General features: G+C 33.1%; 1 pseudogene; it reads right to left on the reverse strand.

The window, feature by feature from the left end:
• Nucleotides 1–11974: 11974 nt before the first annotated feature.
• On the reverse strand, nt 11975–14525 carry LOC120191421 (annotated as a pseudogene).
• Between the last annotated feature and the right edge of the window lie 6191 nt (nt 14526–20716).

Consider the following 20716-nt stretch of genomic DNA (forward strand, 5'->3'; position numbering starts at 1 on the left):
AGGGGGAATCGATTCCCCTTGAATGGGTACCGATTCCCCTAGCCCATAAATCCCATTTTGAGCTCGAAAATCACCTTATTTTAGCTTAAACCTTCCTATTTCACTTCCTTTAATACTCCTAACTTTAATACACATACTTAAACTTATTTCTATTCCCTAATCACTTCTTTAACTTTAAATCTAGTCATTCCTATGTAATTGCAAAAATTATACTAGGTTTGCAACATGTTCAAATTCCTATTCTAACACTTCCTATCACTTAATTAACTTGATGACAAGTCAAATTCAACTTCCAATTCTCAATATAAACTTTATTTCGATATTTCATTCAAAAACTTCAAATCTTTAAATCCTCATAAACTCTTCATTTTGTTGTTTTAAAGCAAATTAATATTTCCTTATTCTTACTTAGCATCTAATAATCAAAACTAAACTTAAATTTCAGCACATAATCAGCTCAAGAGAAAACTCACCTTTGCTTGGCTTCACACATGAAGAAGAAGAAGAAAAAGAAGGGAACTCTGGAAACCTCTAAACTTTGTTTCCTTCCTTCCACGTGTATCTATATATACCATATATTATTATTATATTTTTCTTTTCTTTACAAATGATCATACTATCCTTTCATTCCTCATTCTTTTCAATTTGATCTTACACCTCATTTCTCATATAAGTCTTTAAACCACTCAATTATTCTAATTTAAATCACCAAATTTTGAAACCTTACAATTTAGTCACTAACCCGGTATTGAGGATGTTACAAATCTCTCCTCCTTTTAAGAAAATTCGTCCTCGAATTTCCATTGCACATATCGATAAGAACATATCTTTCAATGTTCTCATGCTCCTTTCTCTACTTTATCCCATTGCAATTTGTAATGAATGATTTGCTTTCAATTCCCAAAGAACCCAATCCATTTCTAATTACCTTATAACCATACCCAATCTCTTATTCCATCATTCTATAACTCAGAACATAACCCTAAACCTCTTCAAATGTTATTAAACGTATACTTTATGAAATCAATCAATCTTTTCATAACATTATCTACTATTTCCTTACCCCCTATCAACTTATAATTCACACTTTACACCCCTTTTTCATTTAATTCCCTATATATATACTCCTTTATAAATCACTATCTCCTTACTTATCCCTTGAGAAATATCTCCATTAGATTAACAGAGAATTAAATTCCCTGAATTCGAATGTAATACTTCTAACATATCTTGTTTACTTTAGCACTGTACCTTAATGGAATTTTCACTACACTATTTCTAAAAAAATGACTTCTAACTAAATTCTCAATTCTCTTACCCATTCTCTACTCTTATATGGTTATACAAGCTCATATCAACTAATATCATAAAGCATTTACTGTACAATAGAAGATACCTGCTATTATCTCTGGATCCTCATTGTCTTCACTGATATTGAGATTATATACTCTAGCCGTAGAGCGCATTTCCTGTTGAGTAGAAAATTCTGTCTGACTTCTTCCTCTACCTCTACCCCGTCCTCTCTAGGATATCGAAGCAGATCGCTCCGACTGCACAGGCTTTCCTGTCCCCAATGGACAATCTCTCATGAAATGTCCTATTTCCCCACATCGAAAACAGGCTCCAGATTCAACTCTACATGCCTCACCATGATATCTCTCACAAATCTGACAGTGTCTCTGTTGTGCTCTTCCATCACCAGACTTTCCTAATTGAGTCTGTTTAGCTCTCATCTGATTTGATCCTCTAGCAGAGGATACCACTGATTCAGACCTTACTTGGTATTGGAACCCAGAATCTCTACCTCTCTTGGGTGGTACAGAGCTCGATGAAGCCCCCGTTCTTTTGGAAGATTGAGCTTTTTGATCCCTAAACTGCTCATTCTGAGCTCTTTCTAGAGCTTTAGCATGATTTACTACTTCCTGAAACGAGGACAAGTTCAAAACAATCAACATCTCTTTTAGCCTTGGTCGTAGTCCTTCAACAAACCACTCACATGCTTCTTTCTCTGTCCGAATCAATTCGGCCGCGAATCGACTTAACTTATTGAATTCATACTCATATTCATACACAGTGCAATTCAGCTGTTTCAAATTCAAGAATTCTTGCTTCATTTCCCTGATGAACTGATCTCCTATATACTTGTGCTTAAACTCTTCTAAAAACAAATACCATGTTTTCTGATCATTTGGCATCCTATGAATAACATTCGTCCACCAGATTCTCGCTTGCCCACGGAGCAAAGAGACCATCCCATCTAGTTTCTCCATATCAGAGCAGTGGAGTCCCTCTAACATGATCTTTACATCATTAAGCCAAAGGTCCGCAACAACAGGACCTTCTTCGGCTTCACCTTTAAACTCTGGAGCTCCTAATCCCTTTAACTATTTGGCTATATTAATCCTCTGCGTTGAGGATGCAGGAGTTTGGAAACGTGTCAAAATAGTGCCCAACGTCCTGAAGAATACATTTTGATCTTGTACAGGCACTCCAAAGGGTGCCTGTCCTTCACCTTGCCTGGCCAGGGCAGGTGAATTACTACTTTCAGCTAATATATCATCTCTCGCTTCACCCCGAGAGCTATCTTATCCTGACATCTAATAAGAGATAACCAAATATTTCTATCAGCTAAACAACATACTCATTACTCATATCAGATCAGAAGTTCTTACTACTATGTTGGCATGAACACTTTTTAAGACACTCTGGACTCCGGTTCATGCCGAGAATCGACTAAACCATAGCTCTGATACCATTAAATGTAACACCCTCATCCCGTATCCGACCCGGATACAAGTCTGAGGTGTCACATTGACTTTTCTAACTTTTAACTTTTAACGAAAACCAATGAAATTTAAAGCTTTTATTAAAATAACATTGTCACTGTACACGAGTTAACCAAAACAAGACAAAACTAATCAGAGCATTTGTAACTACCACTTTTCTTACATGCCAACACACTACATACAACAAAATACCTACTGTGACTTTACTTCTGATCTGATCGCTGAGTAGAGATAGGTTGATCTGCAAATTCCTATTCTTGATTCTCTTGCTCTTCGAAACCTACGTGTAAAAACTCTTACACGCTAAGTCATAGACTTAGTGAGGCATAATTACATAATAAAGAATTACTAAAATATAAACAGGTCGTCTACTATCCAAACACAATTATACTATCATACCATCATGTATTATACCACATATGAGCCAATATAAATCATAATAATACCATATTAAGATACAATTATATACATCCTCGTTATGTCTTATTTAAGCCCATATATACTATTGAGAACCCAAGGTATACGAGTATTATGAGGTTGTGCATACGTATTCTGTCACCACAGCTCAATGAATGTTCCGAAGGACCTATCCAGAGGTCATAAAGATCCTCGGTAACTATCCAGAGGTCATAAAGATCCTCGGTAACTATCCAGAGGTCATAAAGATCCTCGGTAACTATCCAGAGGTCATAAAGATCCTCGGTAACTATCCATAGGTCATAAAGATCCTCGGTAACTGTCCATAGGTCCCGAAGAACCTAGGTAAACTATCCATATGTTCCTTAGAACATAGGTATACTGTCCATATGTCTCGAAAGACATAGGTAGTTCTTCGACTCTTGGCATACCAACTATACTTACAGTTCTCATAACTCATATCATGGCATTGTCTTTTACCTTATTACATATTCATACATTATATCACATTTTTCTTTTTCTATAGCTCTTTATCACATGTTCATATGATCATCTTATTACCTATACCTTTTCATATAACCATTACATACATACATACATACATGTCATCATTTATGTTTTTATCATACTCCTATAGTATTATCCTTCATCTCTTTTATCTCTTGTTCATTTTTCATCCAATAACTTATATAAATGTATATATATCACGTATACTAGTTCCTAGGTCCCATCACACTAGCATATTTTCATATATTTGTAATCACGTAGTTTATTTTTTTTCATATAATTCATGTCACCCCTCATATGATTTCATATTCATATTCTATATATTTCATATTCTTTCTTATGTCCTTTTCATACTTCTTATTTCATATTCTTATGAAATCATATTGATCATTTTAACTATTTCACATATTTAACACATTTATCTACCTATTTACACAACTCATATATATATATACTGTAACATGTCAATACATATGCTCATTCATACATATAACCATAACAAACCAACACACACCATTCATATACCTAATAAGATATCTCGTAACTCATTCATATATAAGCTCTAATCTGGAAAATAGACTTACCACAATCTGCATAGTATATCCCATAATGTATATGGTATGAATTCATATCATATTAATAATATTGAATGAATCATGTATCAAGATATTAAATCTAGACTTATCGCAAGTCTAAAACTGATATACTAACATATCATGTTATGCACATGCACTCACCTTAGCCTTGTTTGAATTGAATCAATTCTAACCCTTCGATTACTTTGAAGCAAAGTCACGTTCAGTATCTACATAAGCATAATTTTCAAGATGATTATCAGATGCCTAAGTCTTGAAATTAACCTCTAATAGCCTGCCAATTTAAGGGATTAATAGTTTAGTCTCTCTTCTTTCTTCTTCTTTTTTTTCATTATGGGGGAATCGGTTCCCCCCCTGGGGTATTGATTCCCCTCTAGCATTCTGGAAATTCATATTCGTTTGAGGGGAAATCGATTCCCCTTGAATGGGTACCGATTCCCCTAGCCCAGAAATCCCATTTTGAGCTCGAAAATCACCTTATTTTAGCTTAAACCTTCCTATTTCACTTCCTTTAATACTCCTAACTTTAATACACATACTTAAACTTATTTCTATTCCCTAATCACTTTTTTAACTTCAAATCTAGTCATTCCTATGTAATTGCAAAAATTATACTAGTTTTGCAACATGTTCAAATTCCTATTCTAACACTTCCTATCCCTTAATTAACTTGATGACAAGTCAAATTCAACTTCCAATTCTCAATATAAACTTTATTTCGATATTTCATTCAAAAACTTCAAATCTTTAAATCCTCATAAACTCTTCATTTTGTTGTTTTAAAGCAAATTAATCTTTCCTTATTCTTACTTAGCATCTAATAATCAAAACTAAACTTAAATTTCAGCACATAATCAGCTTAAGAGAAAACTCACCTTTGCTTGGCTTCACACGTGAAGAAGAAGAAGAAAAAGAAGGGAACTCTGGAAACCTCTAAACTTTGTTTCCTTCCTTCCACGTGTATCTATATATACCATATATTATTATTATATTTTTCTTTTCTTTACAAATGACCATACTATCCTTTCATTCCTCATTCTTTTCAATTTGATCTTATACCTCATTTCTCATATAAGTCTTTAAACCACTCAATTATTCTAATTTAAATCACCAAATTTTGAAACCTTACAATTTAGTCACTAACCCGGTATTGAGGATGTTACAGATATAGTTAAGACTGACTTAGGCGCCATTTCGATTTGAAAATCATCTAAGTACCGCACGAATCGCGTAACAAAAGTCTAGTCCCATGACAATTGGATGCACATATGAACAGCGTGCTGTTCTCGTTTAACCTATTGGGTTCATTCATTTATATTTTTAATCAAATTGATGAGTCAGAGAGGATAACTCGGTAATTAGGTTCACAATTTTTTAGAAACTTAGCTTATTTCAACTTCAAATCCCACTTGTGTACTATACAAGCGTGGCCAACAACTTGATTCTTTTACTGGGATACCAAATTTACGAGGAAGAAGAAAGAGAACTAGATCTTTCATTAACTTGGTTATTTCTATACTGAATGAACAGTTCGATCATAGTTTTTTAAAATTATTTTATTAATATATTTGGTTTAAATTAAGCATATCTTGTATTAGGTGAATTATTTTAAAGATAAATGCAAAATTTATTTCATAGAATTTTATTGTTTTGAAAACCGATAATATTAATTGAGTTAGTTTACCTTTTTTAAAAAAAAATCGAGTGCTTATGGTGGTCCATCGTGGTTTCCATTTTCCCACAAAGCAAGAACTCGCCAAACAACGTAACTATCTTGAGTTCTTTCCAAAGATAAGTATTTATATTTTTGGAAGCTTTAATGTTCATTTGATCATGTTGTTGAATGCATTTCAAATGGCATTTGTGGAATCCAAAATGTACCGTGACAGTGACCAAAGGTTGAGGTGAAAACTGAGAAAGTGATGGTAATTTTCATGGATTGATATAAAAGGAATCTGTTTACGAAAGCTCTTAGACTGATGGAGGGCTTATTAGGTTCCCATGCAAAAGTAGTCTAAAGACAAAAGCAGCTTCTTTCACGACTAATGCCCCCTTTAGGGGTCCAAAAGAGAGGGTTTTCATTTCGAAATTTTAGACTTGCATGGGAATTTCTCATCACTAAAAAGAAAAGCTCATTTTAAACAAAAAACACTTTATGAGGGTTACATTAAAAGGAGAGAACAAGAAGAGACATCTTTCCTCCATTATCTTCTCCTTTCCCTTTTCTTTTTCTTCATTCCTTTGTTAAAGACATGAAAATTCAACTTCTTCTACCAGAAAAAAAGGCAAAAAGATATTCCCTACTATAAAAAGTGTGAAACTTTGCCATGTACAAAGGACAATGGATATGTGCAAGTATATTCTACGTACAAATGAACATGAAGATCAGAATTGCAAAAGAACTCCACAGAAAAGAAAGAAGACGTGATAAGGTCTTGAGTGGTGGCCTCTGAAATCCACTAATGAAACAAAGCCAATTGCTTTTAATCAGTGCATGATGAAAACATGGCCGACCTTGCATGTCCGAAAAGCAAAACATCATTAACATATACATGTGATATATGCTATGTTTTATGAGCTAAACATGATTTATAACCAAAAAAGTAGTTAGCAACCGAATGTCAAAAAGGGAGTTGGAAGGGGAATGGTGGGATTTTAGTGGATATGGGATCGGATAGAGAGGGGAACATAAAGGCTGTTGGATCACATGCACATCACATTCTTTTTTCTCTTCTTCCTCTGCTCTTCTTTTTATACTGTGGCTGATGAACGTTAAAGGGGAAAAAGGTGATTTAAAAAACAAAGGTCCCACGATTCAAGGCTGCTATTCATCCTCCTCAATCCAAGGGATTCTTTGTGTTGATATAACCCAAATCCTGGGTCCCCCCATCATTTCTTACGTATATAATTTAGCAGTATATATCAAAGTCCCACCTCAGTACTTCCTATTTTGCTCTTTGCCAAAACCATATACTTAAAAGTCATAATTTCTTTTATGTTCAACTGCCTATAATTTAGGATATATAAAACTTGGCAAGTTCTAGATTCCTGCCCTCATCGAAATTCTAATTTGATCGATATAATACATGCTCTGGGAAATGCAGTTATCCCTCGAATCATTTCCCTCAACCTTTTTCTCTATATATTATTTGTGCTTTTACGAATATCATTGCCACCTAATTATCCACTAAACCAGGCCAATTATGTCCACCAAAAAGCTTGCAAGTCACCCCTGGCCTTGGTTCATTCCTCGAAAATGACCGTCCATGGATGAAAATGATGCAACTCCATTTCCCAGTAGACCCGGTTTAAGGTCTTTACATATTGCTAGTCATTATTAGAAAATGCAAACTCAAGGGCTAGTGACCCCGCGCATGAGATTAAGGAAACTAAAAAAGGATCATTATGAATAGAATTCCTCCAATGAAGAGAGCAGGAACAAGGTCGTGAATTTCTATATAGGACCACTGTTGCCAAAAGTGAAGCCAACAACCTATTGAGATGGGGATGCGACACTGATTTTTCTTTTTTCCAATTCATGTAAGGAACCAAGAAGCCCATTCCCGTATGATATACGTAGGATTATAATACGATATTTGCAACCTTTTAATGGAAGTAGGGCTTTGAATGGTGGAGCTAATATATACTTATAACGGGATTTTTTAGCAGGAGAACTTCATCTTCTTTTTTGAAAATGAGAAACTTCATCTTTTCCATTGATAGTTTTTGCATGAACTGCTAAATAATACTAGAGGAGGAAACGATAGAGTAATAAACAAAACTGATTATAACATGGGGAGGTGAGTTTGCACATGATACGAAAACAATGCAGAATATTTTAAGAGAAACGAGGAAAGACAACACTTAAAACTATGCAAAAACAATATTCCATTTTACATCTGGGACCCCTCAAGCAGAGACCAAATCTCAACTCTTTATGGAGAACCCAAGGCTGACGCTGTTGGTATCACACATGCATTTTTAGTTTCAAGATGACGGTCCAATATCACATTGGACTCCCCCCCCGCCCCCCCCCCGCTCCCGATTTATTTATAATATTCACACGTGTACACCTTCTGATATACCTATATATAATATTCACAATGAGTAAAATACTATAAATATTAAATCAGCTGTATTAATGTATGTTAATCGATCTTTATTACTATTAGAGATGGTTAAAAAGTTGAGACAAACAGGGACTGGACTATTGAGGAGGAGGGAAAGAATGTTATCCTTCTAAATTTTTTGATGTAATAATGTTTTAGGTCTTTTTTTAACTTAAATGTTAATTAAATGAGATCTTTATCTTCCTAGTTTTTATATATAAATATTTTTATTGAACCTTGTTCTTTCCTTATAAAAAAAATTAATCCCTTTCAACGTTTGATCTTAACTCTGTCTCCAAGGCAAAAGAAGATAACTTTATGGGGAAGGATGTTGGATGATTGAACCGGAAATTCATTAATTTGAAACTTGAAAGGGATATAAATTGAGTTGGGGGGAGGGGGAGGGCAATGACAAGACTGAAATCAACTGGGGATAGCGGTTGGGGTGGTCGGCGTTGGGGGTGGGGGTGTTGTAAGGGGAAGATGAAATCATAATAGCTGCAATAATGGATAGTTTATAATCATGAGGCAGCCACATTCATTTTCTTATTTGTCATCACTTTCCAAGGCATGGTTAGATAAAAGTTTATCAACCTTTCATCCCCACATTAAAGATTTTTTTATTTATTTAAAAGAAGCACTTTCTTTTTCTTTCACCCCTACCTTTATTTTTCAATTCTAGATCCAAACAATTGAAACTTGTGTCCTTATAGATTTGTACAAAGTGAGCAACCAACAACTAGTTGGTCTAGTGGGATGAGACATTAAGTTCCTTGATAAAGGTTAGCAGTTCGAATCTTGGTATTTGCGAATGGAGCAAAACTAGGTTGGGAGGGTCGCCCTTGCCTCTGTAGTACCTAATCTGAATTAGTCGGTCAATAGATTAGATACTAGTGATTAATTAAAAAAATATTAGTGGAGCACTCACCCCATTTTCTTCATAATGTGTGCATTGTGCATGGGCCTTGCGCTATCACTTTTTGATCCCGGTTGCCTTCAAAATTTTCTGATTTTCTGCAAACTAAGAAGCTGTCACATGGGGTCAGATTATATTCAAGTAGAATGAAAAAACAAACCTCATAGTATTTATTCTGAAATAAGAAATGATGATGGTGCTAACGTAATAATAGTCGAGCAACAACTGTCAAAGGAAGAAGAGAAGTTTGTGTTTTAATGAAATCCCCTTTATAATACTTATTAAATTAATGAAATATGAGTCAGATCCAGTTTGATTCTAGGCTTAATTGGATTGAGGGGTTCTCACAGAGTAAAGCCCAACAGAGGGAGCAGTCCATATTCCTCGAAACAGTGAAGAGCCGAAGGCTACCCATTCTTAAAACCTGGATTACAGGCCCATGTCACTAATGCCTGAGTTTCAAACATAGACTCAGTATCGTTGATGTTAATTGTTTTCCCTAGGGTTGAGCGTTTGATTGAGACGAGTCGAGTAAACAAATTTCGAGTTATTCGAGTTGACGCACCGTATTTTACAACTCAAACTTAACTTGAAATTTTTTCGAGTCGAATCGAGTTTAAGAAATTCGAATTGAGTTATTTGAGTTTCTATATATTTTAAATTCTTTTCACATTATAACATTATTTAATATATCAAATGCAATATAAAATTATGAAATATATTCATAATATTATATTTTAAAGAAAATATTTTGAGAGTAAAATATCGATGAGAGTATAAAGGAGCCAATGAATTGATGCGAAGAAAGAATTTGCAAACAATTGTAATCAAAACACCAATTTGAGTATAATGCAAAGTTAAGAGATTAAATAAGAAAAACATATTTTTAGCGAAAAAGTAAGAATCGAAGTTAAATAGGTATTCTATTGTGGTATAACAACGTGTGGTTCAAATTTGGTTAAAAAAAAGGACTTAAACTAAAGCATGACTTGAAAAAATAAGGAAATTATGAAAACTTGAGGGACTAAATTGAAAAATAGAAAATTTGTTATAAAAATAGGAATTGAAAATACATACATATTCTACGACGGTTTAGGAGCATGTGATTCAAATTTGGTAAAAAATGAACCTAAAATGAAGGAGAAATTGAATGAATAATGAAATCGGGAACTAAATTGTAAAACTGTCAAAATACTTGGTCAATTTTTCGAGTAACTCAAAATTTTAAAATTTTGATTTCACTCAAACTCGAAAACTGAATTGATAATTCGAGTTGACTCGAATAACTTGAAATTAAAAAAAATTGATTTTTCGAGTTAAGTACTCGCCTCTAGTTTCCCCTTTTACATTAGCATACAGAGATCAAACAAGGAACGTTTCCAAAGAAAGGGAAGATGGGAATTGTAGGGTCGTGCAAAACAGCAGACTATAGTCTGCCTTCCTACAAATAAAATGGGATTTTTTTTATTCGAAGCCCAAGGAGACACCCCCCTGATAAAGTAGTTATACATGCCTCTGTTGACGGAAATGCCGGAAATAACTCTGATACCATGTTTGATTCACTGAAAAACTCTTAGATAGCACTCTGTGAAGAAGATGACTAACAGAAGTAACCAACGAAAGAACAATAGCACAGAAGCTTGCAGGAAATAAAGAGAAGAATAATGATTTTATTATTGAAGATTATCACAATCCGTAAGTCCAAATGACACAAATGTCACACTATATAAAGGCTTCAAGAGCAGCAGTAATGACCCAAGTAACTGCCTAACAACCAATTCTCATTCAGTTATAAAAGCCCAACAACAGAGGCATGTATAACTGCCATCACCCCCAATTGAAATCATAAATAGGATGCGTGACACTTCAGACACTAACATCACCGCAACAGAGAAGGAATAAACAATTGAAAACCATTAAGCCACAATGGTTCATTCCCCAAACCATGGGACCCATGGCTTTTGGAATTGGTACTGCTTCTGGACAACTATGGACCCATGCCTCAATTACTTTTTTACCTCTCCTACTACAACTACAATCTATAAACCAGAACCCAGCTTCGTCGGCATTTTCTTTCTCGCCTATCACGAATCAACCAAGTCATAAAGAAACGAGATTCCTTCATCATTAAAGCCGTCAACCACCTCCGAGTATCATTGTAGTTATATAAATTTAACCCCAACTAAAAGCAAGTATAGCCATCCTTCTATATAACCAAATACATGAGAAACCTTTCCTCACTATCCTTGAAGCATTGTGTACAAGCCTGGGACTTACCTCAACCTACACTTTCTCTACTCCTGCACTGCATGTTTCAGCTTCTATATGACCATCTACGAGACAGGCTTCACAAACCTTAAATATGTATATATCGCCATGTTCTAAAACATCTCAAATCATTTTACAGAAACCCCACTTCAATAACATTCTCATAGATCACATATCATGGTCTCCCAAACAAACAAACTGCTTCTGTAAATACATAAAACAGGTAGCATATGCAAGGCAAACATAAAACTACGTAGAACAGAATAAAGAATAAGAGAGTAACAACAAACACTGATTCAACACCTGAATTCTTAAAATGCAATGCAAGACAATTCTTTTAAAACAGATGTTGAAAAGAGCCTTTGAACAGCTAACTAACAAACAAATAGCAACCACCAATTTCACAAGAATACTGGATATAACTTTAGTATCATATTAAAGCTTTGATACATATATCATTACATGAAGACCTCCATACCAATAAACTTAGATGACTGACATAGGGGGCAAAAACTAAGCTTACTTTCACAACTTTTACATAGGCAGAGATGCTTACAAGGTAGCAAGAGCATACAGGCTTCATTCACTGCACAAACTTTACAAGTCATCAACTCCTTGTTGCTATTCTCCTTGCATAGCAGGTGGAAATCAATGGCTCGGCCATTGCAACATGAAGCTGTATCATCAACCTCACTATCACCACTGCCTTCCTTACTATCTCTACTTTGTGCATGAACTTGCTGAAGATTAAACTTGAGAGCAGTAATCATGTTCTCATTGTATTTAGCACGTTGCTGCCAGGCATCTGCTTCCATGGTCAATTGCTCCATTCGCTCTTCAAGTTTCATGTTTTTTCTGTTTATATTCTCCACTTCTGCTTCTTTTTCACGAAGTTTCTGAAAAACTCTCTCTTCCACAAGTGAAATTGTCTGAAGATGGTTAGCCTGAACCTTCTCTAATACAGATTGTCGTAACCGGTCACCCTAATCAAAGAAGATCAGATTAGAAGTACTTTGCCAAAAAGTAAAAGTTGGAACTTCTAGTTGACTAAAGACTATATATGTATATATCTATATTGAGAAAAGAATATGATGCCAAAAAAACTAAAAGTAGGTTTCATCACCATGAACCTCTCACTGCCTTCACTTACAACCATTAACTAATACTACACACAACTAACATCAGAACCTTGTAAAATAGAGAGGGGAAAAAGGGAGAATGATCCATATAAATCTTCAACTAAGATTTAATTCAAGTGAGGAGAACAGAAAAATCCACATATTATAGAATAACTGAGCATGATAGGTTCATCAAAGTTGATGAAATGAAGTTGGTAATGTTTCCGAAAAGGGAAAAAAACATTTCGTTGACTATCTAACACAGATATAATTACCTTCATTTCTATAAATAACATAGTTTATTTTGATAAAACAACTGCAAAACAAAGCACATAATGAAGAAATCCATAATTAGTGACAATGTGAAAATACAGACAGTTTAAGACATATTTCCATTTCTATCACTTCTAAAAAAAATTATGACAATAGTATGGGGAAGAACATTTCTATCACAAAAGTTCAATAGTACATGTTAAATGTTGAAGGGAAAATATAATGAGCATATCACTGACATGCAAATGCTCAAGTCATCCTCAAAACCACCATGCAGTTAGGTAACTACTATCATAATCAAATGCATAAATATGAAATGACTCCTTATTCAGTGCGAAGAATCATTAACCACATCAAGAAACTACAAGAAAAATGCGAAACAAACATTAAAAGAAAAATTTTAGCATAAAGGCGTGATGATGTACAAGAATTAAGTGATTGTAAAATCCATATCTAATTATCTATCCACATATGGTGTAAATTACGTCCTGAAATAATAATTCAAACCTTCCAGCAATAATGGAAGCTAATGAAACATGTTTATTTTCAATTAAGTACATCCAAAAAAGATGCCAAAGACAGACCTGCACTTTGAGGAACCTATCAAACTCTGAATCCTGTCGCTGCAACTCATTATCTATGTCATCACCAATGAATGACAAAAAAGCTGAATCACCAGAAGAAGCCATCCGATTTTTATTATTATCAAGTGACAAACCTAACCCTGTCGAGACTGACCGCGCTTGAAAAAAGTCAACAGAAGATATCTGTGAGTTGTTCTCCAAAAAGTCTTGTTCCTTTGGTTTCTTCCTTTTTGGTTCACCCCCATTGTTCCATTGCATCTCAGCTCCTCCATCACTCCCGTCTGCCACCGGAATCGGATTGGGAGCAAACCCAACAACATGAATTGAACCAATAAAAGCAATGAATGAATAAATAAGTAAATAAACGAAACCAACATACCCAGTTGTTATAAGGTCGTTTTCAAATAATGAAACTGAATCCCAGAGACATTAAACAACAAAGGTCCAAATTGATTAAAAGTAAAAGGAAAGAGAAAACAATGCTGTAAGTTCACCTAGCTAAAGACGTTGAGTTTTTAACTTATCTCCATATAATTCATCGATTAAAAATAAAATAAAGAAAACAAGTTTTTAACAGGACTTACAAGGAGGGATATACGGAGGATGCTGAGACGAATCTTGTAAATTAGGCGTATTGTAATAAAGGAAGTGGAGGCGAAATCTGAGTGTCGATTGCGTACAAGTTCCTGAGGCCAAACATATTGGAAAGAAACAGCTTCAAACAACTTCTTAGGGTTTTATTTGCTCTTTAGCAGAACATCAAAATTGATTTTTTAGTAATTAAAAGATCGAACTTTTTTTCTTTCTTTTGGGGGCTTACCTGAAACTTCTGGATTGTTGCTGCTGTTGTTGAAACTGTTGCTGAGGGAAAGCCATTTTTGGGAGGTTGAGTTTTTTTTCCCTGTAGAGAGAATTGGGAGACGAGAATTTCTGTCATATAGAGAGAGGCCAGTGGCGTGGACGCGCGGGGATGGAGAATATTCTTTTTATTCTAGCTTGGCCTCAATATTTATTTTATTTTGCTATTGGCGCCGTATTTCTTTTAGTTTTTTAGAAAGACCCCTTGCTGTTGTGTTTCTTACGGAGTAGGCCAATTTAGAAGATAAGGGTGAAGGTCCAAAGTGAATATTTTTTGTTTCCTTTTCCATTTTTTCGAAACATATGAAGTTAAATATTAATATGCGATTTCGAAGGCTTTAAATATATTCATTATATTTTAATTAGGATTAAACTTTTTAGTTTTACACAGATTTAGAATCGTTGGATGAGTGAATATAGAGAGCTGAGATTAACTCATTTTTTTTGTGCGAACATCTTCTCATTCCCCATTTTTAATCTCAATCTTATCACTATAACAAAATAGGTTTTAGTGGCATTTTTTAGCCTTATAGATACGTTTATAAGTGCCACTAAAAACTTTCCCAGCACTAGCACCGCAAAAAACCTCGTCTAAGTAAACGCCACAACCGATAGCGGCGTTTGTGAACAAAAAACGTTGCAAAAGATTAAAAATTTATAGCATCGTTTTAGAAATAAATGGCACATAAAGTCAAGCTCTATAGCGACGTTTTGAGAAAAAACGCCGCCAATTACCTTGATTATAGTGTCGTTTATTTTCGCAAACGCCGCTATATGTTATGATATATAGCGACGTTTGTGGTGAAAATACCACAAATTTATACGTCATTGGTGGTGTTTCCTTCACAAAACGCCGCAAAAGAGTGTGCTTCTAGTGGCATATTTTTCAAACGCCGCTATGATTAATTAATTTTGCATCTATTATTTTATTCTCTAATTATCTAAATTTAATATCAAGTATCTAATTAACAACAAACTTAAAATTTAGTTACGACACAAATTATATGAAAAAAATACTTACCAACAAAATAATTAAAGTTTATAAACATTAAAATTAAATGTAATGTAGTTTAACATTGTTCATTAGAATTTAGTTTTGGTTGTTTCTCTTTCAATAAAAAAAACATTGTTCACTAAAATAAATAAATAAAAACATTCTTCAAGTGGTAAATTTGAACATTAATCTACAACTTCAGTTGATTAATATTCCATCTAACTTCAAGTATTCAATTGGGGAATGTAAATTAGCAACCTGCAAAAGGAAATGTGCTAATTAGTTCCAAAATATGTGCAGCAAAATCAAATGGTAAAAGAGGTACATGATTAACTTTTCTCTATCAACATATGCAGTTTTTTCCCATCATAATATACAACAATAATTCTATTTATGCATCAAATTTGAGATATAATTAGGCTCATTTACAACATCTCTGAGACATCTTGACATAGTATTGAATTATAAAGGGTGTTCTTCCATTGTTTCACACATTAGTTTATCTAGGAGCAACTTGGATTTCAGCTTACAATGAATTTTAACAGGGTTATAGGATTTATAGGAAACATTTCTAAAGTTTGTATTCTTTAAGATTTATAGGAAACAATTCTGCACTGGTATTCAAGTGCCAGCAGCCCTCGACAATCATATTTAAGTCGATAACCACTTCATACTCATCTCGGTAATAATGGTCAAAGTTAATCCTCCTCTTCCAACAAGCCGTAGCAGCTCATCCCACACGGTAAACATAATCTTTGGGATACCTGCAACAAGGGGCATCTAATTTCTAGTTCCCAAGCAAACTTTAGAAACACTAAGGTGGTGTTTATTTTTGCAGAGGTAAAAAGTCTGCAGTCTGCGGACCACATCTGCAGGCATCTACAGCAGAAGAGGTGGACCAAAAGTCTACAGTCTGCAAGAAGAAAACTGTTTGTTTTTTAACATATGTAGACTGCTAAAATAAACTGGAATATAAATAAACTGATTTTTTAAATTATATTCAAATAACCATTTTTTTCTATTAATTTTTTAAAAATTATAAAATGTCATTAAATTTAATGAATTGTTACAAAATAATCACTATAATGTTGTAATAAATTATAAAAGTTCGATAATATAATAATTATTTTATAGTATTTAGATAAATTTATTAATAATTTTATAACCTTTTAATAAATTTAATAAGTATTTTATCATTTTTAAAACTTTATTGACGAAAATGATCATTTGTATATAACTCAACAATATCTAATGTACTTTATTTGAAAAAAATATATTAAATAAATATTATAAGAATTTTATTATTATAAATTATTACATCTTCGAACTATTAGATTTTGGGTTTAATATTATATATCATTTTAAAAATTATTATTAAATCAATCGATAATGAAATCAATTTGATTTTAATTCAATCTGTTTGTTTCGGTTTAAGTAATTGTTAAAAAAATTATATTTTAATTCTCAATTATTATCGATTCACAAATATATCAATACTCGATTTTATAATATCATTTAAATCATCTGAATTTATTCGAGTGGTACAATCCGATTCTAGTAACATCAAAAAAATATATAATATATACTCCATATAATATACATCAATTAGTATTTTTCTATTTAGAAAAAATATATTATTTATTATTTATTTTTTATTCTATATAAAAGGACTTTCGTACTTTACCAGAATTAAATGATAAGAATCAGATTTTTCAATAGTGTGAATATTTTTTTATTAAAACATTTATTTTGTCTTTAATGCTAATAATTGTATGTTCCCGTGATTTTCTAAGTTTTTATATATAAAAAAAGTTTATTAAGTTTAATTGTATAATATTTTTTACTAAGTTTAATATATTTTTTCAAATAAAGTATATTAAATATCGTTGAGTTATATACAAATGATCATTTTCGCCAATAAAGTTTAAAAAATTATAAAATAATTATTAAATTTATTAAAAGATTATAAAATTATTAATAAATTTATCTAAATACTATAAAATAATTATTATATTATCGAACTTTTATAATTTATTACAACATTATAGTGACTATTTTGTAATAATTCATTACATTTAATGATAATTTATAATTTTTAAAAAATTAATAGTAAAAATGGTTATTTGAAGAGGTTAGAAGAGCTTTGAATACATAAGTTCACGTCTGCGCCAAGAAGAGGACGCGCAGACATTAGAAGAGCTTCTGTCTTCTAAAAAACAAACGGTCTGCGAAGTCCAATGTCTGCGCGTGGTCTGCGTGACGCAGACATAAGAGTTTTGAAGACCTTAAACAGTGAAAACAAACACTACCTAAAATTACAGCAACAACCTCCATTTGAAGCTATTCTAATAATAAACCTAAAAAGATGACAACCTCTGCTCCAAGTTTTTAAGAATAATAAATCTATTTTATAATATTTATTAATTTGCACGTATCTCTAGGAATTGCATTCTACCACATAAACCATTATAATTTGTAATGATTCAATATCTGATTATATGCACTACATCTTCACCTCTCCCTGAAAATCACATAGTTTGATAATGCATACAAAGTTAAAGACGCAGAGCTAATAGCATCAATATGTTAACTGTAGGCACCTTATACAGAAACTGATTTTATTTCTCTCTCAAGTTAATGCAGCTGGGCAACAACTTTGGCACCTAAAATTATATCATTGCACAGTTTTAATATTTTCTGCTATTCCATTCACAGCTCAGACTTAACGTGCGCAGGCTCCATTTATTACCAAATAGTTTTATACTGTGTGGATACATCAAACATCTTTAATTCTTTTACAATATGTTTTAAGGTGTTATATCAAACATCACTAAATTCTTTTACAATATGTTTCCTCTGCTAAAGTTTTTGAAAGCATATACCAAAGCTGGAAAAACCAACTTAACTGAAAGCAGTTACATTCGCATATACTAATACCCCCTCAAGATGGGACTGCGTGGATGTTGAGGAGTCCCAACTTGTCCATAAACATTTTATACATAGGTAGCCTGAGCGTCTTCGTAAATACATCAGCTAGCTGGTTTAAAGTTCGAACGTGCAGCGACTTCAAGAAACCATCCTTAACCTTGTCGCGGACAAAATGACAATCAAGCTCTATGTGCTTCGTGCGTTCATGAAAAACTTGGTTGGTAGCAAGATGTAGGGCAGCTTGATTATCATAAAACAACTTCACATGAGGAATGGAAATGTTGAAGGAAGACAACAATGAGACCAACCAAACCAACTCGCAAGTGACATAAGCCATGTCACGATATTCCACTTCACAAGAGGAGCGACTGACTGTGGCCTGCTTCTTAGACTTCCATGAAATGAGAGCATTTCCCAAATATGTGCAGTACTTGAAATACTATCTCTAGCTCCTTAAATTGTTAGCCCTCTTGTATAGTTGATACAGTTCTTGAAATACTATCTGATACATTTTCAATATATCTTTTATTGCTAATACTGCAAGGCCTCGTGCTCTGCGGTGTGAGACTAGCACTAGAGCTTTTGAATAACGTTCTGATAGCTATAGATAAGCTTAGAAGAGGGGATTGTTATGTTGGTTTTTTAGTTCTGAAGTTGTCTAATAAAGATGCAAGGATGGCTGAGTACCAGCTTAGTTGCCCTGATAAGGCTGTGGCCATGGCTGATAGGTCCATGTGGACGATATTATTATCAATATGCTAGCTCAGTATAGACAAATGAGATGAAAGAAAGCCAAAGGCAAAAGAGTTTGGTATGATCAGCAGCCATGATAAAGAATCGAAATTTGGCAATCGATATTTTCTGAAGACTAATTGTTATTAATTCTATAAGCTCATAAAGGGATTTGGGGAAGTTTTTGGGGTGAGGTTTAACGATGAGATGAAAAAAAAAAATTAGTCGAAAAAGTTAAATTAACATTAATATTTGTGATAGTAATAAAAAGAATGACATAATTATTAAAAAATTTAAAAATATTTTCAATAATTGTTGCATTATGTTGTGAAATTTTAAATATAAAAGTTTTCAGATTTGGAAATCATAGTTATAATATTGGGACGAGTCTACAGCTCACATCGTACACCGCACTGCAACGTACCATTAAAGTGAAGTACCGAAACACACTACAAGTAAATTTGTTTTTATTATATAAATATTAAAAGGTATAAGAATTTATTTAGAATTAATTATTTATTAAAATTAATTTTAATTTTAATAGAACTATAATTAAATTATGATTTTTCCTTAAAAATAATAATTAATTTAAGTAATTTAATTTGTTTAAAATTAAAATTTTTAATTTATATAAATTTAGAACAGGTCATCATCGTCAGTCGCCACCTGCGATCACCTTACTTCGCCAAAAAATCATATGCTGCACCATCTAGCACTGTTGTTAAACAAAAAGCACCATCATCATCTAGCCAGACTAATATGAGAATTCTGTGATCAATTGTGATCAAAGAAGTCGGTTGATAAGAAGTTCATTCTTTAATTTATGGGCCTTGAAGATGAGAACAGATGACAATGGTTGTAAGGGCAACACTGGTTTCCATCAAGGCAAGACTAGCTATCGGTGTATCATCGAAGACTCGGTCGTAAGGGACTTGCATTCGGAATGGCAAGAAGGAAAAGGAAAAAGGTTTTCGATATGTTCTTGTTGTCATACTCCATTGTACTTAGCTACTCTAAGCTTCTGGTGAAAACAAAAGTGCAGATAAACAAAGTTACCAAAAATCTGCTGTTTTTCATCGAAGTTTAAACAATTGAGACAACATGAGGATCTTTGCCATCGTCATCAAAAGGCAAACCTACATAATCTCCTACAAATTCTTCAGCCTTGGAACATGCATAGAAAACTGTATATGCAGCCAAATTTGTTGAAGGAAGGGTTTGATGGATGGATTCTGTTGAAGGAAGTTGGGGCGGGATTCGATGGTGGGATAGAAGAGTTTAGCTATGAAGGGGTACATGGATAATAAGAAAGAGGAAGGGAGGAGGAAGAGAGTTTGCAAGTTCCAGAGTAGCTTTACTGATTCTTTCTAAAAATATATTATTGTCAAAAGGAGCTTGTAAGAGTGTAATTATAATTCTATTAAAAGTAAAATTAATTTTAATAAATAGTTAATCTTAAAGAAATCTTTATATTTTTTAATATTTATATAATAAGGATAAATTTGTTTGTGGTGTGTTTCAACACATTTCTTTAGTGATAACACTTTAAAGGAATGATCGAAAGCTTAGTCATTCAATTATAACACAAATATATTTTTATTATATTAAACTTAATAATATAATAATTTTT

The sequence above is a fragment of the Hibiscus syriacus genome, unplaced genomic scaffold (assembly GCF_006381635.1).
Source record: "Hibiscus syriacus cultivar Baekdansim isolate YM2019G1 unplaced genomic scaffold, ASM638163v2 tig00116968_pilon, whole genome shotgun sequence".
Lineage (NCBI taxonomy): Eukaryota > Viridiplantae > Streptophyta > Magnoliopsida > Malvales > Malvaceae > Hibiscus > Hibiscus syriacus.